Raw genomic sequence first — 12,794 nt, 5'->3', positions numbered from 1 at the left:
TAGGACAAAAGATGCCATGCAAGTTCTTTTCCATAAGCACGTATGACTATATTCGGAATACATGCCTACATTACATTGATGAATTGGAGCTAGTTCTGTGTCACCCTGTGTTATGATTGTTACATGATGAACTGCATCCGACATAATTCTCCATCACTGATCCATTGCCTACGAGCTTTCCATATATTGTTCTTCGCTTATTTACTTTTCCGTTGCTATTGCTATCATCACTACAAAATACCAAAAACATTACTTTTGCTATTGTTACCTTTTGCTACCGTTACCACTACTATCATATTACTTTGATACTAAACACTTTGCTGCAGATACTAAGTTTCCAAGTGTGTTTGAATTGACAACTCAGCTGCTAATACTTGAGAATATTCTTTGGCTCCCCTTGTGTCGAATCAATAAATTTGGGTTGAATACTCTACCCTCGAAAACTGTTGCGATCCCCTATACTTGTGGGTTATCAAGACTATTTTCTGGCACCGTTGCCGGGGAGCATAGCTCTATTCTTTGAGTCACTTGGGATTTATATCTGCTTATCATTTTGAAGAACTTGAGAGATCCAAAAACCAAGATTTATCCCTCAACTACGGGGGGAGGTAAGGAACTGCCATCTAGCTCTGCACTTGATTCACCTTCTGTTTTGAGTAAGCTTGCGACACCTAAACCTGCTTCTGCTATTCGTTCTGATATGTCGCATGTTATTGATGATGCCACTTCTGCTATGCATGATACTTATGATGAAACTACTTCTATGCTTGATACTACTGTGCCACTTGGTGAATTTCTTGATGAACAACTTGCTAGGGTTAGAGAGAATGAAAATATTGAACCTGATAATACTGATGAAAGTGATGATGAAGACTTACCCGTTATTCCTAAGGGTTATGCTTTTGATAAAGAAGCTTCTTTAGCTATTTTAGCATGCAAAGATAGATACGAACTCAAGAGGTTATTAGCTAAATGGAAGCAGCAATCTCTTAATGCTATAATAAAACCTGACCCTGCTTTTGCTACCTCACCTATCTGTGTTACTGATAAGGATTATGAATTCTCTGTTGATCCTGATATAATTACTTTGGTTGAATATGATCCTTTTCATGGCTATGAATCTGAAACTGTTGTGGCACGTCTTACTAAATTAAATGATATAGCCACCCTATTCACCAATGATGAGAGAACTCGTTACTTTTATATCCTTAAAATATTTCTGTTCTCATTAAAGGGTGATGCTAAGATATGGTTTAATTCTCTTGATCCTGGTTGTGTGCATAGTCCCCAGGATATGATTTATTACTTCTCTGCTAAATATTTCCCTGCTCATAAGAAACAAGCTGCTTTAAGGGATATATATAATTTTGTGCAAATTGAAGAAGAGAGACTCCCACAAGCTTGGGGGAGGCTTCTCAAGTTACTTAATGCTTTGCTTGATCATCCTCTTAAGAAAAATGAAATACTTGATATCTTTTATAATGGACTAACTGATGCCTCCAGAGATTACCTGGATAGTTGTGTTGGTTCTGTTTTCAGGGAAAGAACACCGGATGAAGCTGAAACTCTATTGAATAATATGTTGACAAATGAAAATAATTGGACACTTCCTGAACCAGTTCCTGAACCAACTCCTGAGCCTATTCCTAAACCAACTCCGAAGAAGAGAGGTATTCTATTTCTCAGTTCTGAAGATATGCAAGAGGCAAAGAAATCTATGAAAGAAAAAGGTATTAAAGCTGAAGATTTTAAGAATTTACCTCCTATTGAAGAAATACATGGTCTTAATTTACCGCCTGTTGAAGAAACATATGATCTTAATCCATTGCCTATTGAAGAAACTCATGGTTTTGATAACCTAACACAGGTAGTGAAGGTAAATTCTCTCTATAGATATGATAAAGCTGAAATCTCATTTACTAAGTTTGCTAGCCCATGCTTAGATGAGTTTGATAAATTTATGGCTAAGCAAGAAGATTTTAATGCTTATTTTGGTAGACAATTCAAATACAATTCAAATATGCTTGAACACTTGGGTGATTATATGGCTAATGTTAAAAGTGAACTAAAACTTATTAGTAAACATGCTTCTATGGTTACCACTCAAGTAGAACAAGTACTTAAAGCTCAAAATGATTTTCTCAATGAATTGAATAGTAAGAATAATGATAATGCTATTATAGTTATGACTAGAGGTGGTAAAATGACTCAGGAACCTCTGTATCCTGAAGGTCACCCTAAGAGAATTGAGCAAGATTCTCAGAGAAATAATATATATGCACCTAGTCCTTCTAAAAGGAGGAAAAAGAAAAATGATAGGACTTTATATACTTCTAGTAAACCTATTACTGAAATACCTAAGAATCCAAATGATATTTCTATCTCTGATGCTCAAACACAATCTGGTAATGAACCTGAAACTAGTGATAATGTTAATGATAATGTTCATGATGATGCTCAACCTAGCAATGATAATGATGTAGAAATTGAACCTGCTGTTGATCTTGATAACCCACAATCAAAGAATCAATGTTATGATAAGAAAGACTTTGTTGCTAGGAAACACGGTAAGGGAAGAGAGCCTTGGATTCAGAAACCCATGCCTTTTCCTCCAATACCATTCAAGAAAAAGGATGATGAGGATTTTGAGCGCTTTGCTGAAATGATTAGACCTAGCTTTTTGCGTATGCAATAACTGATATGCTTAAAATGAATCCTTATGCTAAGTACATGAAAGATATTGTTACTAATAAAAGAAAGATACCGGAAGCTGAAATTTCCACCATGCTTGCTAATTATACTTTTAAGGGTGGAATACCAAAGAAACTTGGAGATCCAGGAGTACCCACTATACCATGCTCCATTAAAAGAAACTATGTTAAAACTGCTTTATGTGATCTTGGAGCCGGTGTTAGTGTTATGCCTCTCTCTTTATATCGTAGACTTGATTTGAATAAGTTGACACCTACTAAAATATCTTTGCAAATGGCTGATAAATCAACTGCTATACCTGTCGGTATTTGTGAGGATATGCCTGTTGTAGTTGCAAACGTTACTATTTTAACGGACTTTGTTATTCTTGATATTCCCGAGGACGATAGTATGTCTATTATTCTTGGAAGTCCCTTTTTGAATACTGCAGGGGCTGTTATTGATTGCACTAAAGGCAATGTCACTTTTCATGTTAATGGTAATGAGCATACGATACACTTTTCGAGGAAACAACCTCAAGTTCATAGTATCAACTCTATTGGAAAAATTCCATCCATTATATTTGGAGGTTTTGAATTTCCTCTTCCTACTGTCAAGAAGAAATATGATATTCTTATTATTGGGGATGTGCATATCCCCGTTGAGGTAACATAGTGTTATTCGAAATTTCTCTGGTTCCATGTTATTCGAAATGAGTTCGTTAACAAGACCTGATCAACCTCGTTAGTGGATTCCTTTTGATGAGCATGAGATGGATGAAACTAGAAGGCACAACCTTCTGTACCCTCCTCATACTTTTTGTTATTTATAATAAATAAAATAAAATAGTATTTTCTGTCTGTTATCTGAATTATCCGTGCAATATAAAAATACCCCGAAAATAAAAGTTCTCCAAATGCCCTGAAATTTAAATAGGATTTTTTCTGGAATATTTGAGAATATTTGGCACTAAGAACACAGCAGGAGGAGCTGGCACCTGGCCACGAGGGTCAGGGGCGCGCCCTACCCCCTAGGCGTGCCCCCCTGCCTCGTGGGCCCATGGTGGCCCTCCTCCACTCATTCTTTCACCCACACACTCCTTCTTCCTCCCACAAACACGAATATCCAGCTCAAACCTGAGTCCAAGCTCATTTTGCTGCCATTTTCGATCTCCTTGCTCAAAGCACCTCTCACAAAACTGCTTGGGAAGATTGTTCCTTGGTATGTGACTCCTCCATTGGTTCAATTAGTGTTTGTTCTAGTGCTTTATTCATTGCAAATTTTTGCTGCCTAGGTGACCATGTTCTTGAGCTTGCATGTCGAATCTATATGGTTCCAAATAGTTTTGATGCATGATATAGGCTCTAGGCACTTGTAGGAGTAGTTGCTATCAATATTATTGAGTTTGATTCACTTTTCTTCTGAAGTTACTAAAAATATCAGAGTTTTTTTAGAGGAAGAAATATGCTTAGGAAAATGTTCCAAGGTGGTTCTTCAAGGAAGCAAGGACCCAGGCTTGCAATGCGCGATGCTGATGAAGAGCCACCAAGAGACGCTCCAGTGCGTCCTTGCGAATGGCCTTCGGAAAACTTTATGGATCGAGCAGGAATTAAGAAAGAATTTAACACATATTTGCGTAACGCGGATCTTGTGAGCTTCGAGGAAGAGAAGTGCAGACAGTATCACTATCTCACTAGTTCCTTTGTGAGGAGGTTTGAATTTTCATCTTCACGTAATTCTCCAACTGTCCTGTTTGATCTTTATGAAAATTCTTATACTATGGACTTAGAGGATTTTACCCCTGCTTGCAAACTTCTACAATGTGGTAGTATCAGGGAACCTCGCAAATCTGAATTTAGAGATTTTCTTGCTAGTATAACTGTGGGGGAATCCAGAGATATAACCCAAGCTACCATAGGGAGCATTCATTTTCCTGCTATACATTATTTTGCTCTCTTCATAGGTAGATGCATAAATGGTAAAGATGAAGCATGTCATATGTGTGTTCCTGACCTCAGTATTCTAAGGAGTGCTGTGTTAGGAGACAAATCCTATAATTTGGGAGCCATTGTTGCACGTAGGTTGCATCTTAATAGATTTAATGGAGATTTCTTTGGTGGAATTTATGCAACCCGCTTAGCTGATTTTCTTGGTGTAACCATACGCGAGGATGATATTGAATTGCCTCCCGCTTACCTAGATTTTAATGCTATGGTTCACCACCGGTTTGTTGAGAGGAGTGAATCACCTCTCCAGTATCGACTAATCTTTGACAGACGGCGTGCTGTCCGTATTACTCTCCCTGCTCCTGCCTTCTTTGATTATCAGGCAAAAGGAAGATATGTTATTATCAGAGAGGAGGCAGATGAGTACGAGAGGTGGGCTGAGGCTGCTCGTCGCCACGCTGCAGCTCAGGAGGCGATAGCCGCTGCATCTCAGTACGACCCCAACTTTTACTATGGATATCCGCCAGGCTAGCCGTGTCCATAGACCAACTTAGGCCAAAAGCCTAAGCTTGGGGGAGTACGTATTTCCCACCGACATTACATTCATGTTCACACACTTATTGCTAGATGTCGATGCTCCTACTTTTTCACTGTATCATCCATGCTAGTTTATTTTTCTTTTTATGCTTTCTTCTTGTGTATTTAATAAACCTTAAGAAAAACCAAAAAAAATAGTTGTAGCTTTTAGCTAGTTTTAATTTCCATACTTGTAGTAGTAATTAATAAGAAAACCCAAAAAGATTTCTTGTTCTTCTTTTGCTTGTTGGAAGCTTTCCCGTGTAAATAGTTTTATTTCTTCTCTTTTCTTTGGGGGGCGATAGGAGAAGACCATAATTAAATTGTTGAAGTAGCTCTTATATGCATTATTGTTGATCTGACAAAAGAGCCCATATTGTCTTGTCTTCTCATGTTTATTGAATGCTTGCAGATTCCAGCTTAGTCCAATGCACGCACACTATTATTATTATTCACATCGTTCGGTCGTGCAAGTGAAAGGCAATTATGACGATATATGATGGACAGACTGAGATGAGAAAGGCTGGTATGAACTCGACATCTTTTGTTTTTGTAAATATGATTAGTTCATCGTTCCTGATTCAGCCTATTATGAATAAACATGATTGCAATGACAACTAGAGATCATAGTTTCTTGTGCCATGCTTGATTAGCTGGGAGCTTGTAATGGTTTACCTTGCGTGCCAACATGCTGTTAAAATGGTTGTGATGTGGTATGATAGGGTGGTATCCTCCTCTGAATGATTTAAGTGACTTGACTTGGCGCATGTTCACGCATGTGGTTGAAACAAAATCAACATAGCCTTCACGATATTTATGTTCATGGTGGATTATATCCTACTCATGCTTGCATTCGGTGTTGATTAATTTTAATGCATGTTCATGACTGTTGTCGCTCTCTAGCTGGTCGCTTCCCCCTGTACTAAGCGGGAATACTGCTTGTGCATCCAACTCTATAAACCCCAAAGTTATTTCATATGAGTCCACCATACCTACCTATATATGGTATCTACCTACCGTTCCAAGTAAATTTATATGTGCCAAACTCTAAACTTTCAAATAAATATCCTGTTTTGTATGCTCGAATAGCTCATGTATCAACTAGGGTTGTCCGCATCTTCCATGTTAGGCAGGTTATTCTCAAGAGGAGTGGACTCCGCTCCTCACTCACGAGAAAGTGGATGGTCACTGGGATGCCCAGTCCCATGCTTTATGCAAATCAAATTAAAATAATTGCAAACAAAACTTCCCCTGGGACTCTTGTTAGTTGGAGGCACTCGTTGTTTCGAGCAAGCCATGGATTGATGCTTGTTGGTGGAGGGGGAGTATAAACTTTACCATTATGTTTGGGAACCGCCTATAATGTGTGTAGCATGGAAGATATCACCATCTCTTGGTTGTTATGTTGACAATGAAAGTATACCGCTCAAAATATTATTCATCTCTATTTCAAAACCGAGCTCTAGCACCTCTACAAATCCCTGCTTCCCTCTGCGAAGGGCCTATCTATTTACTTTTATGTTGAGTCATCATCCTCTTATTAAAAAGCGCCAGTTGGAGAGCACCGCTGTCATTTGCATTCATTGTTGTTAGTTTACATTAAGTATGACCTGACCGGATCTCTTTTACCATGAATTACAATGTCTAGTCAGTCCTTGATCTTTAAAGGTGCTCTGCATTTATGTTTTGCGGTCTCGGAAAGGGCTAGCGAGATACCATCTTGTTATATCATATTATGATTGTTTTGAGAAAGTGTTGTCATCCGAGATTTATTATTTTTGCTCGCTAGTTGATTATGCCATTGATATGAGTAAACTTGAGACCTAAGCGTTATTGTGAATGTGGTTAGTCATAATCTTTGCTGAAAACTTGAATGTTGACTTTACATATTTATAACAACAAGAGCAAATAGAGTTTGTAAAAGTTTTTCTTTATCACTTTTAGTTTATCAACTGAATTGCCTTAGGACAAGCAAATGTTTAAGCTTGGGGGAGTTGATACGTCTCCGTCGTATCTACTTTTCCAAACACTTTTGCCCTTGTTTTGGACTCTAACTTGCATGATTTGAATGGAACTAACCCGGACTGACGTTGTTTTCAGCAGAATTACTATGGTGTTATTTATGCGCAGAAACAAAAGTTCTCGGAATGACCTGAAACTTCACGGAACATCTATTCGGAAAATGTAAAAAATCCTTGCAAAAAATGAAGACCAGGGGGCTCCACCACCTGTCCACGAGGGTGGGGGGCGCGCCTGCCCCCCTAGAGCGCGCCCCCTACCTCATGGGCCCCCTGGAGCTCCTCCGACCTCAACCCCAACTCTATATATTTGGTTTTGGGGAGAAAAAAATCAGAGAGAAGAATTCATCGTGTTTTACGATACGGAGCCGCTGCCAAGCCCTAAAACCTCTCGGGGGGCTGATCTGGAGCCCGTTCGGGGCTCTAGAGAGGGGAATCTGTCGCCATCGTCATCATCAACCATCCTCCATCACCAATTTCATGATGCTCACCATCGTGCGTGAGTAATTCCATCGTAGGCTTGCTGGACGGTGATGGGTTGGATGGGATCTATCATGTAATCGAGTTAGTTTTGTTAGGGTTTGATCCCTAGTATCCACTATGTTCTGAGATTGATGTTGCTATGACTTTGCTATGCTTAATGTTTGTCACTAGGGCCCGAGTGCCATGATTTCAGATCTGGACCTATTATGTTTTCATCAATATATGAGAGTTTTTGATCCTATCTTGTAAGTCTATAGTCACCTATTATGTGTTATGATCCGTTAACCCCGAAGTGACAATAATCGGGATACTTACCGGTGATGACCGTAGTTTGAGGAGTTCATGTATTCACTATGTGCTAATGCTTTGTTCTGGTACTCTATTAAAATGAGGCCTTAATATCCCTTAGTTTCCGCTAGGACCCCGCTGCCACGGGAGGGTAGGACAAAAGATGTCATGCAAGTTCTTTTCCATAAGCACGTATGACTATATTCGGAATGCATGCCTACATTACATTGATGAATTGAAGCTAGTTCTGTGTCACCCTGTGTTATGATTGTTACATGATGAACCGCATCCGGCATAATTCTCCATCACTGATCCATTGCCTACGAGCTTTCCATATATTGTTCTTCGCTTATTTATTTTTCCGTTGTTATTGATATCATCACTACAAAATACCAAAAACATTACTTTTGCTGTTGTTACCTTTTGCTACCGTTACCACTACTATCATATTATTTTGCTACTGAACACTTTGCTGCAGATACTAAGTTTCCAGGTGTAGTTGAATTGACAACTCAGCTGCTAATACTTGAGAATATTCTTTGACTCCCCTTGTGTCGAATCAATAAATTTGGGTTGAATATTCTATCCTCGAAAACTGTTGCGATCCCCTATACTTGTGGGTTATCAGCCCACATGTTAGCGACTCGTTAATTAATTCATTAATTAATTCGTTCCCGAGCGGCAAAAATAAGCTTCGGCTCATTCCCGCAACCCGCGGCGCGCGCGCGTCGTGAAGAGGCGAGGCGGGCGGCGGAGGAGGAGGAGCGCGCGTGCACCACTCCTCTTCCCAAGCTCCCAATGGCAAGTGGTAGAGCAACCCTTATAAAGGGGTCTCAACTCTCCTCAACTAGTAAGGTGGGACTAAACTTCTCACCACCCGCCATCTCGTACATGGGCCTCAAGATTAACTAGGGATTAGTGTCTTATATGGGCCTAAGCCCATCCGTATTCCAACAATCAGTTCGTTCCATGGCATTTACTTGTATCCTTCATGGTGAACTCAAAGGATGTCATAAGGCCCAATCTTTCTGTGCGTGAAGGCATCAGTAGTTCATACACTCTCCTCTCAAAATCTTGTTTGATGAGCTGCTTCAGAAGTATATGAAAAGATGTTGACATATTTCCAAACTATTTTGTTGCGGTCGATGTGTCTGGTGGTACGTTAATGCTCCAGATTTTGTCGACCCTTGGATCCACATCCACACTTGCAGGAAATCCACACAGACTGCGATGGAGCGAGCAGAATCTGAGACAAACTTCTTGCATACCCGTTCGTCGATACCAAGTAAAAGTTTCAACACAGATCACACCAGTTTGGCAAACAAGATCCCGACCACGATGCACTAGCAATATGTCACACCTGAGGATCAAATGATCTATAATTAAGTAGGTGACTCACACGCGTCGCTGATCCGATGGATTTCGTACTATTGTCTTGGACTTTGTCTTTGTACCACCGTCCCGGATGCTTCTTAGTTGTACTTGTATTTTCTTACTATCGTTTAATTGTTTTCTGCTGTTTTGGGGTCAAAATTAGCTTGCGGCATCATCAATGTCTACTGAGCTGCCTTGCTGTAATAGAAAACAAAGCTTGCATGAGGTGTCTTACATTGAATTCTTGGACTAATTGACCTCCTATTGGTCAGCCGATTGTAGATCATAGACCAACAATGGTGGAATCCCTGACTTTGAAAGACTCACTCGAATAATTAGCTGATAAACTTTGCACAGTTTGACGCAAGTGGCAACAACCTAGGTGTTTTCAATGGACGATTTCATGGCATTCTTATCGTTTTTGCATGCATGGTTCACCAATTCGGGTGTAACTGCCCGGTATACAAATGACTTTCTCCTGCTGCACACACAACATTCATCAATTCGTTCCCAACATGGCTTTGAGAACCATGGTTGTGTTGTACATGATCGTGACCTCTCATGTTCATCGCATAGGACGTGCTTGCCACCAGTGATCAGGTCACTCTAACCAACATCAGAGGTGTACTGGAGCCATTGATGTTAGCACTCACATATCTGGTATTCCCTCCGTCCGAAAATACTTGTCCTAAAAATGAATAAAATGTAGAATTAAAATAAGTCTAGATACAAGCATTTCGAGGATAAGTATTTTCAGACGGAGGGAGTATATGTGTAAAGAGGACACGGAGACGTGGTGGACTAGTAGGCGCGACTCTACTCGTTGTACCAAAAATATTTCGGGTAGCCATTGTTTCAGTTTATGCACCGAGTGCTGGTAGTTGGATTGTATTTCCCAACGCCGCTAATTCCTAAAGCATAATCACTCCCAATTAGCAATTACAACAGAGTTTTCCCACTTAAAGATATGAAGTTGGACGAGCAGATGAACCAACCTATATTTGTATGTCTGACTATATGGTCATGACACCACTCACATCCTAGTATTTATAAAGAGGAATCAAATACAAATGTGACTAGTAGGTGCGACTTTACTCGTTGTCCCAAAATTATTTGCGTAGCCCTTAACTTAGTTTTTTTTCATAGAGTGGTGTATGCATGGCTTACCAAAAAAAAATGAATTCTTACAATCCTGTACAAGTTACCACACACGAAGTTGATATCAAGGACGTCTACACTAGTCTTTTTCTTTGGGGAAGGCCAACACTGGTAGCTTTATTGATATCAACTACTATTTACATTGAAACTTCAGAAAAACTAGGTGAATCCAATTGCACTTGCATTGATACACACTCGGAGGTACACGCCACAAAGGACTCGATCACCCCCTCTTAATCTCTCCCCTCGGTATCTTATTTGATATTTTGCTTTAGAAACATGTGAAAAAGATGTTGACGTATTTTCAAGTTGTTTCGCAAAGATCATTCTATATGGTGGCATGTCAATGCCCCTGACTTTATCAACCCTAGATTCACATCTATATACAATCTAATCAGACTGCACGGGAGGGAGCAGAGTCCGTGGAAAACTACTCGCATACTTGTTCATTAATATCAAATAAAACTTGTAACACATACCACACGATTGTGCCGAACAAAATCATGGACCCAATGTATTGACTGATTTATCGTGCATGAGGATCAGGATGACATGTAATTAAGTAGAAGTAGGTAATATGTACAATTGGTCTGTACTTTGTCGTACCACCCTATATTTTACCTAGTTGCCCTTGCATTAGTTTTTACGGCTGTGCAATTGTTTATACTTATGACTGTTTGGAGTATCACTTAGCCTTCAACTTCAACAAAATGTGTCACTTTTTTTGCGAGAACAAAAAGTCTTATTGGGATGCCTTACTGTCCGAGGTGTCTTTCCACATATTCTTAAGACTAATTTACCTTCTCACAATGACTTTCTTGAAAAAATTCCAGCATTATTTCGCCCTCTTGCTATTGTATCATTGTTGTTGGTGATCATGTGGACGGTTTTCTGCACACCTAGTAATCTTCGTCGCAATTCTATTGTGACACCGACCACAGATGATGTGCGAAAAGTCTAAAGGCCATATACAATTTTGGGTGTGTCTAGGGCATATCTAGATGTGCTCTAGTTATTGTATATCTAAGTGAGTGAATCAAACATAAAGAAAAAAAGAAAAAAGAAAAAGAAAATGTCCACACGAATCTCGACGTAAGATCAATGACATAGAATTTAGATGCGCGATATTTATGGCACATCTAGATGTGCTTTAGCAAAACTGTACAATTTTACCTTTCTACCTGATACTTTAACTTCCCTTTCTTTGCCTATAATATCTTCATCTCCTCGTGAATTGCGCCCAGGCAAATTTTGGAAAATATAAGTTTTTTCTTCTCTATATTTGAGAAGAAAAAAAAGAAACAGTCAGTTTTTTTATTGAGAAAAGAAAGAAACAGTCAGGCGGAACTAGCGGATTGGATGGATGGGTTCGTCAGGCCCGTTAGTTCTGGGGCTACGGGCCGAGCAGATCACACCGAACGCAGCCACGACCGGCCATCCAACGGCACAAGTCGGCCCGGCGCCCCAGCCAAACCCTAACGCCCCAGAACCCCTCTATATAAGCAGCGGCGAAGATGCCCTTCTTCCCCACGCCGCCACCTCCCATCCATCCCAGCAAACAGGTTCTTCCCCCGTCCTCACCCTCTGACCCATCATATCTCGATCTGCCTTCTTGTTTTGCAACCCGTTTTCGGTTTTGTTCTTCCCGTGTGGATCTTGCATCTGTCCTGAGGACGGTGACGATTGATATTTGGTCTCGTTCGTCGTAACTGGCAATCTCCTTGCCTTGCCGACCATCCTGCAATATCACCACCCATATTCCGAGTCCTCTTCTCGATTAGAATCGCCGTCCCCATGCAGCTGCTCTTCTTGTTTTATTTCTCGTTTCTTATCGCTGGCCGAGGATTAAATTAATTATGACAAGCATATGTCCGAAGTTTCTTCATGTGGAACGATCTAATCTTCTCTATGAGGCCAATGATGCTGCTCATCCCTTTGTCCTTTTTGATGTTGATTTTGTGGGTTCGTGCTGCTGCTGATGATTAGTGTGAACCTTTCTCAATGAATCACTAGTGATTACATAACCTACTGCCTTCCTTCTGAGGCATCACGATCCCTTGAATCCTTTTGTATTTTTTCTTGTCGCTTTTTTCTCTTGAAATTATTGGTTTGCGAAGGTCGAATGATGATCCCAAGTGCATAGTTCATATGATCAAATCGTGATTACTTGAACAAAAATAGTCTTTCGCTCCTATCTGATGACCTTACAACCTTATCTTCTCCCCGAGAATTGCACAATCTGTGTGTTTGTTTGTTTGTT

General features: G+C 40.0%; 3 non-coding genes across 3 annotated transcripts; all 3 read left to right on the top strand.

Annotated features, from left to right (window-relative positions):
• The first annotated feature begins 12,205 nt into the window (after nt 1–12,205).
• Nucleotides 12,206–12,302, top strand: LOC119296394. The gene has a single exon (XR_005145174.1). It is a non-coding gene; the product is annotated as a small nucleolar RNA Z43 (small nucleolar RNA).
• A 202-nt stretch (nt 12,303–12,504) lies between these two features.
• Nucleotides 12,505–12,581, top strand: LOC119296899. The gene has a single exon (XR_005145445.1). It is a non-coding gene; the product is annotated as a small nucleolar RNA U83 (small nucleolar RNA).
• A 66-nt stretch (nt 12,582–12,647) lies between these two features.
• Nucleotides 12,648–12,741, top strand: LOC119296169. The gene has a single exon (XR_005144959.1). It is a non-coding gene; the product is annotated as a small nucleolar RNA snR60/Z15/Z230/Z193/J17 (small nucleolar RNA).
• Nucleotides 12,742–12,794: the final 53 nt, after the last annotated feature.

The sequence above is a fragment of the Triticum dicoccoides genome, chromosome 1A (assembly GCF_002162155.2).
Source record: "Triticum dicoccoides isolate Atlit2015 ecotype Zavitan chromosome 1A, WEW_v2.0, whole genome shotgun sequence".
Classification (NCBI taxonomy): domain Eukaryota; kingdom Viridiplantae; phylum Streptophyta; class Magnoliopsida; order Poales; family Poaceae; genus Triticum; species Triticum dicoccoides.
The sequence above is the reverse complement of the archived record's forward strand: the minus strand, read 5'-3'. Positions and strand labels throughout refer to the sequence as shown.